The sequence below is a fragment of the Rhinolophus sinicus genome, linkage group LG04, assembly GCF_036562045.2.
Source record: "Rhinolophus sinicus isolate RSC01 linkage group LG04, ASM3656204v1, whole genome shotgun sequence".
NCBI classification, from domain to species: domain Eukaryota; kingdom Metazoa; phylum Chordata; class Mammalia; order Chiroptera; family Rhinolophidae; genus Rhinolophus; species Rhinolophus sinicus.
Genome location: NC_133754.1, coordinates 186887152 through 186906598, shown reverse-complemented (window position 1 = coordinate 186906598; position 19447 = coordinate 186887152). Strand labels below are relative to the sequence as shown.

At 63.2% G+C, this 19447-nt stretch overlaps 1 protein-coding gene across 2 annotated transcripts in view; it reads right to left on the bottom strand.

Annotated features, from left to right (window-relative positions):
• The window catches only part of RXRA (retinoid X receptor alpha), a 98093-nt gene that overhangs the window by 72429 nt on the left and 6217 nt on the right, over positions 1-19447 (bottom strand). The window contains exon 1 of one of the 2 annotated variants that reach the window (XM_074331329.1): positions 12329-12348. The exons of the other annotated variant lie outside the window; for it this stretch is intronic. The gene's annotated coding sequence lies outside the window, so the exon portion shown is untranslated. Of the gene's footprint in view, positions 1-12328; positions 12349-19447 lie in introns of those variants that run through there. 2 annotated transcript variants of the gene reach the window in all.

Below are 19447 nucleotides of genomic sequence, written 5' to 3'. Positions count from 1 at the left end.
ATAAAGGCTGAGTCGCTGCCCCCACTTTACAGGAAGGAACACTGAGGCAGAAGAGAAGGAAGAACCCTCCCATGAGGGCCCTTCCTCCCTGGGCGCCTGCCCACCCACAGGGCAGGGGCATGGCCAGGGGAGACAGGCGGGTGACACTCGGCCTCTGACAGTGACAGCACGGCTCCTTGACCTCTCAGAGCCACAGGTGCTGATGTCACCCAAGGTCCAGATGAGGACATGGAGACAATCAGGGGAGGCGCTTAAATGGCAGTGGGAGCTGGGGACGCTCAGCTCCCTGGAATGCATGTCCCTGGGAGGAAAGCACCCACCTGCCCAGGCCCACCTCCCTCTCACACCCGCCTCTGAGCGGAGGATAAAACTGTCCCCAGTGGGCAGCGCCAGGTGGGGGCAGGACTCCCATCAAGGAGCAGAAGAGGCGGGTGGAGCAGCCACCACTGCGGAGAGCCAGGCGCAGAGAGCAGGGCCCCCTCGGCAGGTGCCTTGGATTTCCGGTGCAGACACACATGGTGAGCGGGGCCAGAGGGCACAGCTGCAGCTCCGACACCATCCTTCCTGTGGCTTCGGACGGTGCCTGCTGTGCCCACCAAGGAGGAAGACACTGGACAAAAACTGTGGGCTTCGTCCCAGTACACACACTCACATGTGTGCACGGTAGGAGGCCCTCTATAGGAGCCCCAGGGGAACCTCCAGCCACCAACACCCCACCAATGCGGTTCTGTGCCACCAGCCACGAGACGAGGACAGGCACCCCCCCAAATGAGGAAGCTGAGGCTGAGGGGCACCCACTGGCAGGGGGCAAGGGCATGGCCCCCTGTCTCTAACGCCAATGTACCCTCCCCCCAAGGCTTGCTGAGGCCCGTCCCCTCCCCCACCAGGCTACGGCCCTGGACGGCTTCCCCGCATCCTGCCGTGCAAGCCAGACACTGCCCAGCTGCCCAGTCGGCCTGGACAGGTCATTCAATCAAAGTGCGCGGTCGGCACAGCATCCCGATACCGCTGGGCAGATGTGCCCGCCTGGCCATCTGGTGGGCCCGCTCTTCCTGCCCTGGGCCTGTGTGCACTCTGGACAGAGGCAGGAGTCAGGGGTCCAGGAGATGGGGAAGGGGGCCCAGTGGTGCCAGGGACGTCCAGGCAGCAGGAGCTGACCTGGCTGGAAGGAGAGGACAGAGTTAAACACACAGAGATGGCGTGTGCTGGGTGCCACTCCCGTCACAGCAGCCTACCCGGCCCCTGCCTGCCTCCACGCCAGCCCTGCACACCCTCCTCTGAGCAGCCTTCCTGAGTAGGCAATGCCCAGGCTCGGCCCTGGGGGACCAAGGGCACAGAGCTGCACACCCAGGGCTCACAGCCCAGGCACACACTCAGAGTGAACACAACCTCACACACGGGCAGGGCAGCCCCAGGGGACTGAAGACCTCTGTCCTCATGAGACAAGGCAGCAGGCCCACTGGGGCCCAGCCCAGCGTGGGGTCGCCAGACGTCCCTGCCCCCCCCACTAACGCTCCCTAAACGTAAGGACTTTCAGAGACCACGAGACCTCTGGCCACAGCCTGACTGCCGGTCACCACCACCCAGCGCAGCAGCTTTGCACCAAGACGCAGACCTGGGATTTCAAACCTCTCGTGCACACTGGCACCCCTTGCAGCCACAGGGCGGGTCCCACCCGGGCGGGTCCCATCCCCCACCCCCATGAGGCCTACCGACACCCAGCCCACCCAAGCGGGCTGCTTCACCCACTCTCGGACGCCAGCCCCTCATCCAGAGCCCGGAAGGCCTATCCCTGGCCACTCGCTCCTACTCGCTCTGCAGATGCTCTCCCTCCCCACGCAGGCCAAGTCGCCCCTGCCCAGTGCTGCCATGCGTGTGACCGCTGACCATGCACAGGGGTCCAGGGACAAAGCCTGGGGTGGCTGGGGGAGGGGGGTTCCCATGTCCCTGATGTGGGGAGGCGGTGGCTCTAGGCTCAGCTGGGGCAGGGAGCTGGGGTCTGCAGGCCTACTAGACCCCTCTCCTGGGGAGCCTCCACCTGGGCCCTCGTGAGGCAGGGCAGTGCTCAGGGGACCCCCATGCCCGAGTCTAGGGGCAGTGCAGGTCCCTGCCCAGATGGCGGGGACTGGCCAGGCTTCACCTACCTCCTTGGCAAGCGCCCTCCCTTCACTGCTTACAACAGAACTGGGTCTCCGACACGCCTCTGTGCACGCTGGCATGACTCCGCGGCTCCCACTCACAGCAGGCAGAGCTGGTGTCAGGGAAAGACCCTGCAGAAGTCTGGAGGCCAGCCCGAGGCCTGTTTACCTTCCCAAGACTGGAGGCCGCCTGTGTTTCAGCACCACACTCAGAACTCTGCTCTCACTCAGGGACTGTGACACCCCCAGGACCCAGCCACCGCACCTCAGGGTCTAGCCTCCCAGAAGGCATCCTAGCGGGCACCCCATGCCTGACAACAGGTAGATCAGTTGGCATGACAGAGCCCCAGGACCCCAGGACAGGGAGCTCGAGCAACCCCTCAGAAAGGAAGGTGACAACCACAGGAGGGTCACACAGCCGCTGAACTTGGCCAAGACCGATCCAGCCCCCAAATCAGCTCAACAGTGCATGGCTCCCGCAGCCATGACCAACCCTGACCTGTAAGGGACCTTCCCGCGACAGTCCCGCGCCCCTCAGAGGCTCCCTGCGAGCTCGCTGCCACCGCAGTGTGGCCATCCTACCGTGGACGCATGCTCCCCACACCAGTAAACGCCGCTCTGACGCCCACTGCTCTGTCCTCGCCCTCAAGCCCCAGTCATGCTGACAAAACGCTGCACCTAGAACATTCCGCGCTCCGACCACAGACCCCAGAGGCTCAAGTCTCCCTCCAAGATGAGGTGTCAGCGTCCCCTGCATGGCCTCACCTCCCCAACTGCTCACCCAGGCTCTGCACTTTTGCCCCAACCCCCGCCCGACACATGACCCAGGCCCAAAGTCACCCCGAGCTCTCACACCTGGCCTGTCAGATGTGGCTTTACCTGCAACCCAGCTCACCCTCTGCTCCCATCCCAGCTGTGGCCACCTCCTCGGGGTCTCAGGACACAGCCCCCACCCGTGCGCCTATTGTCACCAGTGGCCTAGGGCTCCCAAACCCCACACCGCTGTCAGGTCCAGCCCGCACCCCCCACTCTCGCTGCACCCCACCTGGCTCTGCCTCCTGCCAGCCCCAACGCCTGCCCCACCTGTGTGGGGACCCTCGTAGCCGAGCTCACGACCACCTCAAGGCCTTGGCACGTACTGCCCTCTCAGTCAGAATGCTCTTCCTCCACATCTCTGCCTGGCAACCCCTCATCCTACAACCTCCCCTCAAATGTCACCCCTACATACCTGGGACGTGACCATCATCACCGCAGGCCCCAGGCTGCCGGGATCCTCCAGGCTGGGTGTGCAGGGGTCAGAGGGGCACCAGCTCTGACCAGCCAGGACACACAAGGCTCCTCCCGGGCCCCCTCCTCAGCCCACACCCCAGCACTCCAGCTCCCCGTCGCTAGGCAGGGGTCGCAATGTCTGCCCCTCGCTGCCTGGTCCCCTGGGCTGATGGACACAGGCCTCCACTCGGGGGCGTGGAGACAAAGGCAGGCTGACCCGGGAGCCCACAATTAATCTCGGTCAACACCACGCAGGGTGGGTCGTCCTCCACCCTGCAATTTACATTTTTATTAAATCACCCAGGAAAATTAGAAACATTATTACTTCTCTCAGTCTTTAACCCTTTCTCTGCCCTGCACTGCATGCAGCTACCCCATGCTGTCCCCGTGCTGTCTGTCTGAGGATGAGGTCCAGACTCCCAACCCATTCCCACCTGGCCTGTCACCTCCAGTGACCACCTAGGGCCCTCCCCACAGCCCAGGTCCCCCCACCCATGGCCCAGATGTGCAGCCAGGGGGTAGTGCCGCCCCAAACCCCTTCCCAGTGGCCTGGAGTCAAGGAAAGCTCCTCCCCTCTCCAGCCTCTTTCCCCTTCTATAAAATGGGAACAGTCGGGAGCTGATGGGGTCTCAGCCATGCCCCAGCTGTCACTCCTCCACCCACCGCTGTTCCAACTCAGCCTCCACAAACACCTGGAGCCCCCCGAGAGTTCTCACCACTCAGAGCCCAGCAATGCTGCAAGGGGACCGTCTCCCAATGGTGACACCTTGCCTTCACCCTCTTGCAGGGGTGGGAGGAGACAGCAAGGAGGCACACCGCAAAATGGGGGCTCAGCGCACAGCGGAGACCCCCAGCACCCACCTATGTCCCTCCATTACCCACTGTGCTGACGACCTGGGGACCGCCAGGGTACAGGGCAGGCCCTGCAGGCCCTTGGGAACCGGCGGCCCCAGGGTGCCTGCCTAGCAGGGGACAGACAGGAGCCCCACCAACAAACCACTCGCAGAATGTGTGGAGCCTCAGAAGGGACGAGCAGGCTGAAGTGGCCAAGGGTGACAGTGGAGGTGAAGCCACAGCAGCCAGGGGTCCTGGGGGTGACACCCAAGTGAGACTGGAAGGAGCAGCCCAGCAGTCACAGGGTGACATGGGAAGGGCATGCAGGGAAGGGAACAGCACGTGCCAAGGCCATGAGCTGGGGAAGGGCTGGGGACATTCTAACAGCAAGCTGACCAGTACAGCTGGTCCCCCACGAGCAGGGATGAGTGCCAGGTCCCGGGTTGGGACTTCACCCCAAGGACTGTAGCAGCATGGGAGGGATCCCAGGGAGGATGGCATGATCAGGGTCAAGTGAGCGCTGCAAGGAGACCCTCATGGTGCCTGATGGCACGTGGCTCCAGGTTGCCATCCACACCCCCACAGGCCCCAACTATAGGAGCTGCCACCTCTCCTCTATAGGGAAGGTGGGGAAAAGACAGCATCAGCGAGGTATGCCCAAGCGGTAGCATCAAGGAGGGCTTCCCGTAGGAGCGGGCACCTGGGCACAGCACGCAAAGCGGGCAGATACTGCAGCGCTGCCACGGTCCCACCTTGCAGCACCGCTCACACTTATCTGTTGACCCAGATTTAGTCATGAATGAACCAGGCGGAGAGTCGAGACTCTAATTACTTTTCACTTTCCCTCATCATGCATTATGCACTGACAGTGTGTGTGTGTGGGGGGGGGGGGTTGGAGGAAAAGCACACAGCACAATTAATTTCAGCTTCGATTGTTCGTTCCCGCCTCACTCTCCCCACTGGGGAAGAGCCTTTTTTAGCTCCATGTTTCACAAATACCTTAAAGGATCAAGCAGGCAGCTGATGGTGGCAGGCGTTGCTGGCACCGTGGATGGGTGGGTGAATACTCAGCCGCTGTCAGACACTGAATTAAGACCCGGTGGGGAGGGCCAGACGAGGAACACAATGTCAGAGGGACAGAAATATGTCCCTGCTAGACCCAGGCCCACAGCTGTGGTCCCTGCTTGCCAGAGGCCACTGACACCGGACTGAGGCTTCACAATCCAGACTCCAAACCCCAGGCCGGTCACCCTCCTCCATGCTGGCCCCAGGACTGGCTGCAAGGGCCATGAACCTACCAGGTGCCCCCACTGCTTACTGCCAAGAGGACACAAAAACCTCATCTCCAGATTCAGCCCAAACTTGTACCCTCCTCCCTAGCAGTCCCATTGCAAGGAGCCAGACACGGCCTCAGGCTGTGCAAACATCAGCTCCCTTATTCCCACTTGACAGGTGAGAAGACTGAGACCCTTGCCCAAGGCTCACTACCACCAGGCACTCACAACCTCTAGGGCACGTCCACTTCCATTTCCTCCACTGTCCATGGTCCAGGCAGAGAGGGGCCACTGAGTGCTGGCAGGGCCGCTGGAGCCTGGGAGGCCGAAGGGCCCAAGCTTTCAAGCAGCTCCAGCAACAGGTCCCGTGAATGCCAACCCCAGCTCTCTGTCAGGCACCTCAGCCCTGGCCACCTGGCCACACAGCCCAGAGTCCCAGGAGGCAGGCCCCAGCTGGGTGATTGTCACTGCTCTCCCTATCCTCCCAACCCCACATGTACTGTCTGTCGGGCCCAGCACTGAGGCTGGTGAGGGCTCTGATTTCTGTCCGGCCACTACCACCAGGGTAAAGAGACAGAAGGCACTGCAGTCATGGGGTGGAGGGGACCTAACCCAGGGGAGCTTCCTGGAGGAGGCTGCTTATACATGGACACCTCACAGGCAAATGAAGGGTCAGTGTGAACAGGACCCAGAGGCAGGAGCAAGCCTGGCTCCTGAGACTGAGAGGCATCTGGGGTAGCAGCAGGAGGGGTGAGGGTAGGGGCGGCAGTGAGAACTTCATCCTGCAGGTACTGGGGAGCCACAGAGGGTGGTGCACAGGGGGAGAGAACAGTCCAACAGCGGGGCCCCAGGAAGAGTGGGAGCAGGGTGCCCAGGAGCCCAGAGCCCCAACCTCCTGCTGGGAACCCAGAGAAGGAACCGAGGTTCCACTTCCCACCTTCTTCTCAAGAAAACTCTGGACCGTGTGGCAGGCATCCCCGGGTCAGAGTTTCTGTCGAGAAACCTCTGCTTTCCCCACCATGCGGCTGCTGAATCAGGAGAACAGGGGGCGGGCCCAAATCACGGCCCCTTCCTGCAGCACAGGCACGAGGCCAGGCCCGCTGCTCCCCGGTCCCCACTGAGCGCCTACTGCGTGCCACGCTAGACCTGAGCTGAGAGCACCAGCTCCCAGCCCCCCCCCCAGCCCGCACACCCCTCCCCAGGACCATAAGCCACAGTACCCTCACTCTTCAACGTTGGAAGAGACCCCCTTGGGGCTGGGGAAACTGAGGCCCGAGGCAGGACAGGGTGGACTTGTCCATATTCGGCCGGATCCCCTCCTAGACCACGGAGCAGGTGTGGGATGGCAGGGACCACAGAGGGCAGGGACACAGGCCCTGGAATCAGGCTGCAGGGACCAAGAAAGCGCGGGGGCGAGGCAAGCACACCGGGCAGCGGGAGCAAAGGCTCAGGGTGGCACCACATGGCCCCCCCAGGGGAGACTGCCAAGCCTAGGGGGAGGGATGACCAGGCGTGCCCACCCCACCTTAGGCCCAGGAGCATCACAGGCAGGAGGGCAAGAGGGCGCCAGGACGTCACATGTGCTGACCAAGCCCCCGCCCCCATCCAACTTCAGGGAGGAAATGCTCTTTCCCACAGTTACGAAAGATCCTCTTTGCTTGAAGGAAGAAGGCGAGCCCAGAGTCACACCATTCCACGGCTCAGTGCCACACGCGCTGGGGTTGGGAGGTGGGTCCCTGAGGCCTGGGGTCCACAACAGAGCCCCCCTGCCAGGGAGCCAGCTCCCAGACACACTGTCTACCTGGGACCCCAAGCAGGGAAAGGTGGCTGGGACCTAACCCCAAACCCACGTCAAAGCAGCACCGGCTGGTGGGTGTCACTTCCTGGCCTGGGAAATCCTTGTGCCCCCGCGTGGTTCTGGAACCAGCTACCCCTGAAACCCCTTCCCAAGGCAACACTTCCTCCCAGGGGAGCAGACTCTGGGCCAGGACCATTCACATCATCCCCACATTCCAGGCGCCACAGAGTGCGGACGGGCAATCCCTCACGGGCACCCTGGCACCAGAGCAAAAACTCCTCTCGCCAGCCTCAGATGAGAACATGGAGGTTCGGGGGGCCCCCAGCTACAGCTCTTCCCCACCCCTGGGCAAGAACTAAAGGTTTGGCCCTGCTTATGTCCACCCTCATGGGCACCCGAGAAGCAAGTGCCTTCACCCCACTTCACAGATGCGCTGCCCAGGCTTGGAGAGGAGACACAGTGCCCCAAGTCACCCACCGGCAAAGGGCTGAGTGTGGACCCCAACTGGGCCTGTGAGCCCTGCCAGCCTGGCATTCTGGGCCACTCAGCCCAAAGCCTGCTTCCCAGGCTCCGAGGAGGAACTCTCCTCCAGTAGACAAACACCTCTGCCTATGCCACCTTGGTCACAAGGGCGGGTGGGGCAGGTGGAAATCCCATAATCTCTGGGGCCTCTCCAAGGAGGAGGTGCCCCCCCACATGCCTGGGCCGCGGGATTTGGTTTCCTGGCCTCTAATTGAGGGATTACCGACAACCCTGGCACCACACGTGCATGCACGCCAGGCACCTCCGTGACCTCACCACCCACATCAGTCACCCTGGAGGAAAGGCCATCCTGGCAGGACAAGGGCTCCTGGCTGCAGGGCGGAGCCAGCCAGGGCGGGCAGGGCCAGGAGGGAGGCCGGGCAGGTTCCGCTCAGCACTCTCCCCTCTCCCTTCCTGCCACATCCCACAAGCCCCCCAGGTGGGCCTGGGCACAGCCACATCAGCTCTGGAGGCCACACCCGGCACCCTGCAGGAGCCGGGGGCCATGGGCTGTGCCTAGGAAGCCCACCTAGCACTTGCAGGGTGACACAGGGTGCCGGGTACCAGTGGGGCTCAGCAAGACGGGAGCCAGGTCACCTGACCGCCTGGAGTCTGCCATTACTGCCAACAGATGGAGGAGAGACAGGCACAGAGCAGGCACCTCCCGGAGCAGAAGCAGGATGGGGCTGGGCCCAAGCGACCTCACTGACTTTGTGCCCCCCCCATCCTGCGTCCATCACCTCAGCAGCCCTTTCTAACCTACAGAGCCCTCAGGTGCCAGCAGCACACCTGGGGCCCGTCCACGCTCTAAAAGGCCAGCACCCGGCATGCAGCAGGCACCGTGCTGGTGGATGGACCTTTCCACAAGGAAAACGTCTGTATCCCGGGCCCCTGTCCAGGTGAGCTGGCCCCCAACATCAGGGCCACGTGGCCTCCTCTTCTGACCCCACAGCAGATCCTGGATGAACCCAGCCACCTGTGCTGTAATGGCTCTGCCTGTGCTGCCCGGGCCCTCCCCACTGAAGACCTGGAACGGGCAGCTCGATGCAGTGCCCCAAGCTCGGGCTCTGGGGCCCAGCCCCCTGTGGGACCGTGGCAGCGGGCCCCAGCTCCCTGCACCTCAGTTTCCTTGTATGTGGAATACAGGGAAAGGGTGTGGCACTCGCCGCCCCCCACCCGCAAGCTGTGTGGTCCTGAGGATCTGCTCAGCTTCTCTGGGCCTGGTCCTCATCTGTAAAGGGAGCGCAGTGGGCCTGGCACAGGCTGGCACCTGGGCACATGGTGGACCACAGCTCGCCAGCCCTCCACCCGAAACCCCAACCCTGCTCAAGCCTGGGCACCTTGGTGGGCCTGGCACTTTCCCCAGTGTGATCTCACAGTTCAGGACCCCCATCCATCAAATGCCCACAGGGGCTCACGCAGGCCCCTCACCCCAGGTGGGACGTGAGGTCAGTGATGTGGGTGGTGAGGTCACGGAGGTGCCCGGCGTGCATGCACGTGCAGTGCCAGGGTTGTCGGTAATCCCTCAATTAGAGGCCAGGGGAGATGACCCTCCACCCTGGGCTGTCCGTGTGCCCCATAGCCAGCAGCACCCACCATGTGAAGACCCCAGCTGGCCTGATGCACCAACAGCCCCCCACCCTAAGGGTGGGTTTCACTGACCCCACAGCATGGCCAGTCCCTCAGTGAGTGAGACCAGGGCCTGCAGCAGACACGGTCTGAACAAGGTCGGGCCCAACGCTGCTCTCACCGCACCCTGGCCAGCCAGGCTGGAGGCAGGAATATACTCACATGTGTTTACCTGCACGTGTATAGCCCACCCCCCAGTGCAGACGCCCACGCTCCCACCCTTTCTCCTCTGTCATGACCACCCCAAACCTCAACCTCCAGCTGAGAACCAGGGGAGGGGTGTGAGGAAACTGAGTCATGCACCAAGGCACACCAACTGCCCTCCCAGGGGATGAGAAAGGGCCACCCCACAGAACTACCCAGCCAGACAATGAGCTCCCCGTCACCAGATGTATGCAAGCCAAGTAGCCGGGTCCCCCCCACCAGGGGTCACACACACACTCGCCTTCTTGGAGGGCTCCGGCCTGAGCCAGGAAGCCGGGTGGAGACTGGAAGGCGGGGGCCTATCTAACCAGCGTTGCTAAAAAGAGCCAACGGGGAAGTAAAAATAGGAAATAAAAATAAAATTGCTCCAGCCGCCCTGGTTGTTTGTGTAGGAAACAAGGCATCTCTCCGGGGCGGGCTCAGCTCAGCCCCTCCCAGATGAGGAATGTCTCCCCCTCCCCCCAAATGTCCAGCTGCCACCAGGACTTCAGCCTCACACCCAGGGCCCAGGGCAGGACTTGCCTCAAAGAGAAATCGGAGACCCGGGTTTGCATCCCAGCTCTGCCACCCACCAGCCCGATGACCTCAGACAAGGAGCTGAGCCTCGTATGTGTCTCGGCTTCCTTATCAGCAACAAGGTGCAGACCCACCGGGTACAGAGGGAGGGAAAGGGCAGCACCACAGCCCCCCCACCACAGCAGGGGTGCCCCGCCTGGGCCTGCCACACACTTCTCTCTGCCAGGATCCCCTGCAGCTCCTCCCCAGTTGCAGGCTCCCTCTGCCCCAAGGTGGGCAGTCAGGAGAGAGCGCAACACACTGGAGTGAGAGACCGAGCCTGGCTCTCAGCTCAGACCTCAATTTCCTCAACCACACAATTAGAGGAAGCCTTCCTTCCTATCCTTTCCCGTTGGGCCTGTCCAGGCTTGGCACTGGGCTTGTTCTCACTAAAGTGTGCATGACTGACCCTGGGCACGGGAGGGCCATGTGGCCACGGCACAGTTCGTGCACCCAGTGGCCCGTGCATCCGTGCTGGGGACTGTACGGATGCTCCACTACCGGCTGTGCTCAGGCAGGTACCTGCTGGGTCACTGCTCCTCAACTGCTGGAGTCTGCTTGGGCACCTGCTGAAAGGAGCTCGGAGTGCTGCAGACGAGCGATGCCTGCCCCAGTCTAGGCCTGGAGCCGTGGGACACGCGTGTGCCAAGGATGAGCCCCACTGGCCCCCGGGTACTACTTCAGAGTGTCCCTCGTCACTCCAGAAGCCCCTTCAGTCCCACCACTTGTTCTGACGTTCGCTGCCCCCTTTGCCACTCCCTGGGACCTGGGTGGGCTCTGGGGGGCTGGGCAGGGTCTGGGTGTAACATCACTGGTCTGACCCAACTCTGTCAGCCCCAAACCACCCTCCCCACAAGAACTGGAGTTCTTTCTGGAAAATCCTCTGCACTCGGCCTTCTCCATTCTCCGGGCCTCAGGAGAAAACCCCAGTCCCCCCTGCTGACCACCCGCCCCCAGCCCCATGCTCTTCTGACACCACCTGGCTGACCTGCCTCTAGCTCCCTGCACACAGACCCGGCTGAGTCTCGTTCAGTTGCCGCGCCTTCCCCTCGGCCAGGGCTCCCGCTCCTCAGGGCACTAGCCCGTCTGCCCCCTGGATGTGCCTGTGCGGGCCCAGGGCACACACAGCACACACACACCCAGGAGCGCTGGCGCACACACCCGTCCACACACACAGGCTCACACTCACAGGCTCGTATACACACCCCAGGCACAGAAGTGACCCTGCCCAGTCCCTTCACTCCGTAAGGTCTGGCTCCAAGTCCCCAAGGAGGGTCTGGGGAGGACAGGGACCCTGAGGCTGGGGCCAGAGAGGAAAGAAGGGTGCAAGGGACAACATGCCCACCACGTGGTGCTGCCCTCCAGTCCGCAGACCCTCTGAGCTGGCCAGAGTACAGGTGGAGGTCCCATGAGTGGAACAGAGGCTGATAGCACACCCTGGGCCCCGTCCCTTAGCCTCCAGGTCCTGGGGGCCAAGCCAAGACCAGGAATTCCAGCAGCCCACCCGACACAAACACGTGGGCTGGTGACCCAGATCCTGTCTCGAGGTCCAGGTCCTGGCCAGCGTGGGCCGCCAAGCACCAAGCTCAGAGTCCAGACAGCCAGGCGGTGGACAGTCACCTCCTTGTTCTCAGAAACCAAGAGGGACACAGAGTCAACAAGGGAGGGAAGTTGGGGGGGGGCGGCCATCTCCAGAGCCCTGGAGGGATCTCCTCAGTCTGGGGTCCCCCAAGGCCCCAGGTCCGCACAAGGCCCGCTTGCTCCCCCAAAGCGGTGATCTGCCTGCTCCTGACCCTCACCCACGGGTCAGGGCAGAGCGCAGGGCCGGGCCTCAGCGCGCGGCTGAAGTGATGGCCAAGGGGGGATACTGGCTGCCCCCTCTGATAACAAGCTCTGCAGCTTATCAGCCACATCCAGGGCCAGCGTGGCTCTAGTAGTCATCCCCTCCCCCACGCCATCAGCCGGCCACGAGCACATCCCCGATGGCCAACGCGGGAGACACAATAACGTCCACAAACAGATAAGTTTCAGCGCTGGGCTGCAGGCAGGGAGGCAGCCCACACCGACTGGCCACTGCGGCTGGGCAGACACCGCGAGGAACATACCTCTCCCACGAACCACGGCCGGCGACGGCACCCAGCGTCGTGACCCACCTCGTGACCTGGGACTGGGAGGGCCCGCAAGCACTGATCCAGAGGGACAGGGCACCTGGGCTGAGGGCTGGTCACCCTGGAACCAGAGCTGCCGGCAGTCGGCGGCCAGGAGCGGAGGGTCAGCTCACACCCTGACATGAGGAGGCGCTCTGGTCACCAAGGCCTTCTCTTTCTAAAACTCCCAGCCTGCACTAGCCACGGGAGCCAGGCCGGGGCCGTGTCCACACAGCTGCCCACCCTTCCAGGCTGAGGAGGGAGGCCAGAGGTCCATGGACAACACCGGCCGACTGGCCTGCGGCCTGACCCGGGGGAAGTTGAGCAGCAGGGACACGTGGCACCAGGGCCCGAACTGCACACAGACCATGGGCACCCAGGCCCCGCCCACACTTGGCTGCAGCGTCTCCGGTAACCCTCAGGCGCCCTAGGATGCAGGGACTGTCATGAGCCCCATTCACAGATGTGGAACCTGAGCTGGCACCCAGACGACGCCATGTTAGCCTAGAGCACATGCTCAGGGAGGCCCAACTGCCAGGGTCCAGGCAGCACTGGCCCAGGACGGGCCTCCCGCTTCTGAGTGCCCAGGCCAGCCCTCTGACCACACCAGTGCCAGGCAGGGGGCAGCCCATGACCTCAGACACGCCACACCCACTGCACCCCCGTCACGGCAGGAGGGTCACCTCTCTCACAACAGCTGACCGTCAAAGGGCAGAGACCCTGGGCTGGGGGTAGAGGGCAGGGTGGGAATAAGCCCCGCACCCATCACACCCCAGGGGGGAGATGAGAATCACCCCCTCCTCCTCAGGGGGAGGCCGGGGGCACCGCCCTGCCGCTGGCTTCTTCCTGGCCCTTAGAGCTCTTCTGGCTGCCGCTCTACGGCCACAGACCCACCAGCACGGCCGGCACAATCCCCCCAGCAGTGAGAGCAGGCCAGCTGACCCCACTAGGAAAAGCGCCTTGAGAAATGAAAGTGGGGGCTGAAGTGGGGGTCCCGCCTCGGAGGCGTGGCTCAAACCCCACCTCATGCAGGCAGCCTGCAAGAACCCCTCAGAGGGTCCTGCACTGGCCCAGCTCCTCCTCGCCTCTCCGGGTCCACCCTCCGGCGATCTCGTCCCAATGCCAGGCTGTCCTGCCACCTGCAGGGCGGCACAGCACCGCCCAGGCCTCTCCCCCACACTCCCCACACACACACTGCCCACCCAAGCTGTCCCGGTGGGCGTCACAGCACAGCCCACACCCAAGACCTCATCATCCCCCAGACCTGCTTGCTCTACGGTTTGCCTTGCTTGGTAAAAGGCACACATCCCCCCAGGTACTCAGGCCAAAGGCGTGGGACCACTTCACCCAGTGACCCTCCCCCACCCTGCCCTCCAGCCCCCACTTCTCACACAGCAGCACAGCCTCCTCCCAAGCACAGGCCAGACACCCCCCTCCCGGGCCCAGGACCCTCCAATGGCTCCACCCCCATGGGGCCAGAAGATCTGGAACCCTCTCGCCCTCTGAATCCATTTCTACCTCCCCCCTCACTGGCTGGGCTCCAGCCACACAGGCAGATTCCAGGAGCTCTGCCCAGAAGGCCTCTGACGAAACAAAGCTTACACACAGGTCTGAGGATGCAAAGCTGACTTCTCCCAGAGAACTCCTATTCATCCTTCATGACACAATTCGCAGGGCCCAACCTACGGAACACCAGGGCAACATGCTGTCACTGCTTCTGTGGCCCCTCTGCTTCCAGACATCCTTCACCACCACCCTCACGCCATCTCCTCCCCCAGACCGGGCGCAGGAGTAACTCACACCAGTCAACTTCAGCTCCACACGCACCATGGGTGACCTGCCCAGACACACTTTACAGAGAGGTAAGAAACCCGGTCCAAGGGGACACTCTGTCAGTGGCAGTGCTGGGGTCCATGCCAGTCCATCTGACCCCAAGCACCACTCACCCCTTGGAGGCTGGGCCTCACTCAACTCTGCCTCCCCAGCAGCCCGCAGGAGCCAGACATCTGTGGACAGACAGCCGGTCAGATGGACAGATGGATGGATGGACAGCTGGCAGGAGGGAGGTTTGCTCTGAAATCTTGGCCAGGCCTTGACGCACCCACCCACCCAATGGCCAAGTTTCAACACAGTGCTTAAGGCAGAGAAAGGAGCCAGGTCCCAACATGGGCAGTCGCGTGGGACTCAGGGTGCCCCGCTCCACACCTGGGCACTGAGGCCGAGGAAACCAAGTCCTGTCCAGCAGCAGGTGGCAGGTGCGTCTACCGCAAGCAGAGCTGAGGGTGGGAGCTCACCCCTGGGGCAGGAACACACGAGGTCCCAGCCTTGGCCAAAGGCTCCCTGAGGCCTCCCAGGGCCGCCGGCACCAAGCTCGGGCCCAGCATGTCCCCTTGGGCAGCAGCCCACCCATCGCCCCAGGAACCAGCACCCGGTGAGACACGCAGCAGGACGTCCCTCCCTTCAAAGCCGGGCTGGACCCCAGAAGGAGGAGGATTCAAACCATGAAGATTATTTAAAAAGTCAACTCTGCAAGGGGCGGGCTGACCCCCACGACCTTTCTGAAGTGGCGGCTACGGGGGAGAGTCTGCAGAGAGCACGAACTCATCCAACACACGTGGGGCTGGCACAGCGCCTGGCACTGTGGGCTCAGCAAACGAGACCTGCAAGCCAACCGCACTGCCGAGCGGGGGCTGAGGTCCCAGAGCCGCACGCACGCCCGACGAGTGGGGGCGGCCAGGGTCGGGGTGGGAGGGGCAGCACACGGCAGTGCCCAGCCCCCACCTCTAACTGGCTCCAACATCCTTCCTTCCATTTTACAAATGAGGAAACCAAGATAAAGAGGGAGGAAGTCACAAAGTTCATGTGGCAGAGCGGGAATGGAATGGGCAGGAGCCCTGAGCATGCCACCCCCTTGGTCCCTCAGCTGCAGGAGTCAGCCTCTCGAGGGGGAGCTTCCTGGGGTCCAGGCTCAGGGGGAGGCAGACCCGACACACTGGTGCCCTGACCTGTGCCCAGGGAGACAGAAGAGGGAAGAGGGAAGGCCCTGCTCCCCTCCCCACTGACCCGGCGCCTCCAGCTGGGCCTGGGAAGGCCACAGCACTGCCCTGCCCGCCGTGGCCCACCTCAGCATGTGTGAGCCCAGTGGCCTGGCAGCCAGGGCCTGAGGCCCCACCTCCCAGCCCTCCTCCCGACCTTGATCCTGGGCAGAAAGTCCAGGGGCAGGGGTGGGGCGGGGGCGGCTCCACCACCTCCCCTGGACTCTGGCCCCAATCAGAGCTGTTTTCCTCAGTGCCGGCAAGGAGAGGGTGAAGGGCCATCAGACAGTCCAGCGCACACAGGAGATTCCTGGGCAAATGATACCTAGAACTGCTCACGGGAGAGGGGCAGGGGCTGTGGCAGGGGATGGACCAAGGGATGTGGGGACACACAGGGTGGGGAAGAGGCCGGACAATGGCACGCATGCCAGGAGCCAGAGATCCGAGCTGGCGCAACAACTTGTGGGGGGCCAGAGTGGGTCATGCTCCAGACCAGGACAGTCCAGGGCCTGGGAAGCAGAGGGGACATCAAGCCAGCCGGGGACTGGCTCAGAGGGGGCACGGTGGCAGCCAGGCCCACTCCCAGCTCCACCTCCTCCCAGGGTTAATTATTCCCAGACCAGCTGACCACACCCCCACGCTCACATGGTTCCTCACCAGCACAGACCTGCAACCCAGCCAGCCAGCGGCAGGCCAGAGCCCGGCCATGCAGTGGGGCACTTCTGGAATCCTCCAGGGAGGACCGCTATCCAGAGCCACACACACAGCTACTCTCTGTACCGAGAACTCCCTGCGAAGGGTCCACCCATGCTCTAACGGACTCCCTTCCCACAGTCCACCCAACAAACTGCTATTCATACCTTAAAACTCACCTGCACCATCACCTCCTCTGACGCCTCCCTGACTCCTCAGGCAGTGTACAGGTGAGGCGCATGAGGCCCAGACAGCTGAATGTGCTGGCCCAGGACCACACAGCCCTCAACCCAGAGCTGGCACTCACTCATCACACAGGGTAACCTCTTTCACCATCAAGTTTTAAACACAAGAAAGCCAGGGAGGAGAGTGAGTGGTGCCTGATGTGGCAGGAGAGGCCACAAGCCACGAGACACTGAGCAGAGGCCTGGCCTCCACCCGGGGGTGGGGGGCCATGGGGAGCCATGGACAGTTCCAGTAGGCAAGGTCAGAGCCCACGGGGAGAGGGGCTGGCCTGGCCTTGGGTGGTGGCCAGCATGACCCCACTGTCCCCTGCTCAACCCAGCCCCAATTCGTGAGGTTCACTGTTTCCCCATTACATGCTGCTCAGCCCCGAAGTGTCTCTCCCAACACTCCTAGTTCAAAACCAGAGCTAGGCCAACTGGAATGACCACACGCCCCACCCTAGCCACCTTGGCGCCCATGGCCTCCTAGACCCCAGGGACCCAGCCAGGCTCTGCCCCCCTCAAATGGGGAGGTAAGACAACCATTTCCTGAGGAACTGGTCCCCAGCTGTGCCATCCCACCCAGACAGCCACCCAGCTCAGGCCAAGGCACCAGGAGGGAAGGGCAGACGCCTCTGGCAGCCAGAGGGCCCCAGGGAAACTGAGACCCAGAGAGAAGGAGGGACATGCCGGGCCGCAGCGACCGGTTAGGGAGCAGACCTGAGTAACCGCCCAGGCCCCAGGGTGCATCCCTGCACGGAGTGGCTCTCCCGCCCGACAGAACAGAGCAGGGCAAGAGGGCTCAGGGGACCCCCCGGGGCTCAGCACAACATACCTCCCCCAGTAGCAACAGCGAAAGCCTCTGCTGAAGGCCTCTGCTGAAGGCACCCTAAAACCACTCTGGACGAAGCTGGTCTCGGGTGTGCATGGTAGGCGCTGACTGTCCCAAGGAAGGACCCCACTGAGGCTCGGCCCCCAGAGTTAACATTCTGGGTTCTCACCAGCCCGGGCACCACAGCCACCTTCCCGAGTCTGAAGACCTCACCCCCAAAATGTGGACATGACAGCCCCCCACCTCATAGGCCTGTCCACGTAGACAGCTGACCTCAGGACAGCCGAGCACAGGGCCACCACGGCTGCCACCACTGACCAATGCTGCCCAACGCCCAGCCATGCCTCTCAGGGACAAACAGACAATAAGGCAGGCGCCCTGGACAGGAGGCCTGAGTTTGCTGGAGAGCAGGGGCTGGACCGGCCCGCCAGCCCCCACCAGGGCCCCGGGCACCCCTCTACAGCATGGGTATGGAGCTGCCGCCGGTGGACGGTCAGTGTGGGGTCTTCTCCATCCCACTCCTCAATCAGACACGCGTGCTGGGGGCTGCAGGGCTGCACTCGCCCCGGCCGGGCCCTGCCCTCGGGAAGCCTCAGAAACAAGAGAAGGTGAGGCAGGCGGCCAGCACGTCCCGAGCACGCGCTGGCCAACGCCTGCTCTCCCAGGACGGCCCTGAGCCTCCGTGTACCCACAAGGAAACGGCAAGGCAAGTAAGGCAGGGGCCAGCCGACCTGACAGCGGGGCTTGGACACAGGCAGCTCGGCACGGAGTCCGAAACTGCGCCCAGTGCCCTGCAGTCTCCGCCATGTGGGAACAGCGGCCGTAGGTTTCCGGAAGAACACGGCTTTGGAGCTGATCCCACAGGCAGACGAAGAGGGGAGAGGAGCAGGCGTCCCAGGCGGAGGAGGCACAGGGCCAGCCAGGCCCACAGATGCCAGAAGGCTTTGGACAAGGCGGCATCGCAGCACCTGGGCTGTCACTGCCTGACCTCTGCCCGGGGCGAGTGCGGACACTTAAGCTAAATTGGTCAATTATGGGATACTTAGATCCCTCCGGGGGCTGCCCGGCCTCCCTGGTTGGAGGAGGCAGCACCAGGAAACCTGTTGAATCAGTAACCTCATTACAGCCCCGCGGCCCGGGTGTGGCCGGCTCTGAACTCCTCAGGGCTTATCCAGGGCCCACGGAGCGTTTACACACACAGCCTGGCCCCAGCCCAATTCACTCTCCCCTCCCTCCCCTCAGCACTGCATGCTCCAGACTCAGCACAGCGGCTGCCACTCTACAGAGACCGGTCACCACCAGCCCTGTGCCCAGGGCAGTCAGGGAAACTAAGGCACAGCTGGAAACCACTGTTGCTTCAAGGAGTCCAGAGAGGTGCAGGGAGGCCAGGGCCAGGCTCGGGTCAGCCCAGAAACCGAGCGAGGGCTCCCCTTTGCATGCCGGGCCCCAGATGACAGGAGTCGAGACTACGTGCTTCAGGAACTCAGAGCCAAGGGCCAGTAGAGGACCCCAAGGGCCTGCCTACATCCCATCCCCCAGCCCCAAGGCCAGTTCCCACCATAGCCCTCGGGTCCCTGCCCTGACCCTAGCAGGCTCAGCTGCTCTGCCCTCCATGGACAGCCTGTCCCCCCAATTTCATCCTGTGCTCTGGGTCTGGCATGTCCTTCCCAGGCCTGGGCCAGCACTCTCTTGGCTGCCGGCCCATTGCAACACTTTTCCCAGAGACCCCAGGCCCCCTCACTCGTGCCCCTAGCACACAGGCCCTGGGACGTCTCCATCAACATGGAGGGGAGACACATGGGGTAGAGAGCACCTCTCTAGGGACAGGCCAAGGGCCCAAGGGCCAGGAAGAGAGCTGGGGCTCAGGGGTGAGGGGAGTCCTCTCTCAGCCCTGGGCTCAGGGGTGAGGGGAGTCCTCTCTCAGCCCCATGCTCAGGGGTGGTGGGCATCTGCTGCCCAGCCACGCTGCCCAGTCTGATCCCCAAGAAAGCCACTAGGAGTCCCCCATCCCCAGCTCTGGCTGCTGTGCTGAGGGCAAGGGGAAACAGGCCACTCACAGGGGCCCCCACTGTCAGGCTCCAAGCCCACCTAGGACCTGCCTCCTTTCAGCGCCGGCCTGCCTCCCGCCCACCTTCTGCACAGAGCTGGAGGCCCAACCCAACCATCTATACCACCCTGCCCACGGCCACCCCAGACCCCGGACCCCCACACACCTGACCTAGCGCCAGGGCCCCGCCTAGAAACTGGGTCTGTCCGCACGTTGACACCTCTCCCAGCTCCTGCCACATGGGCC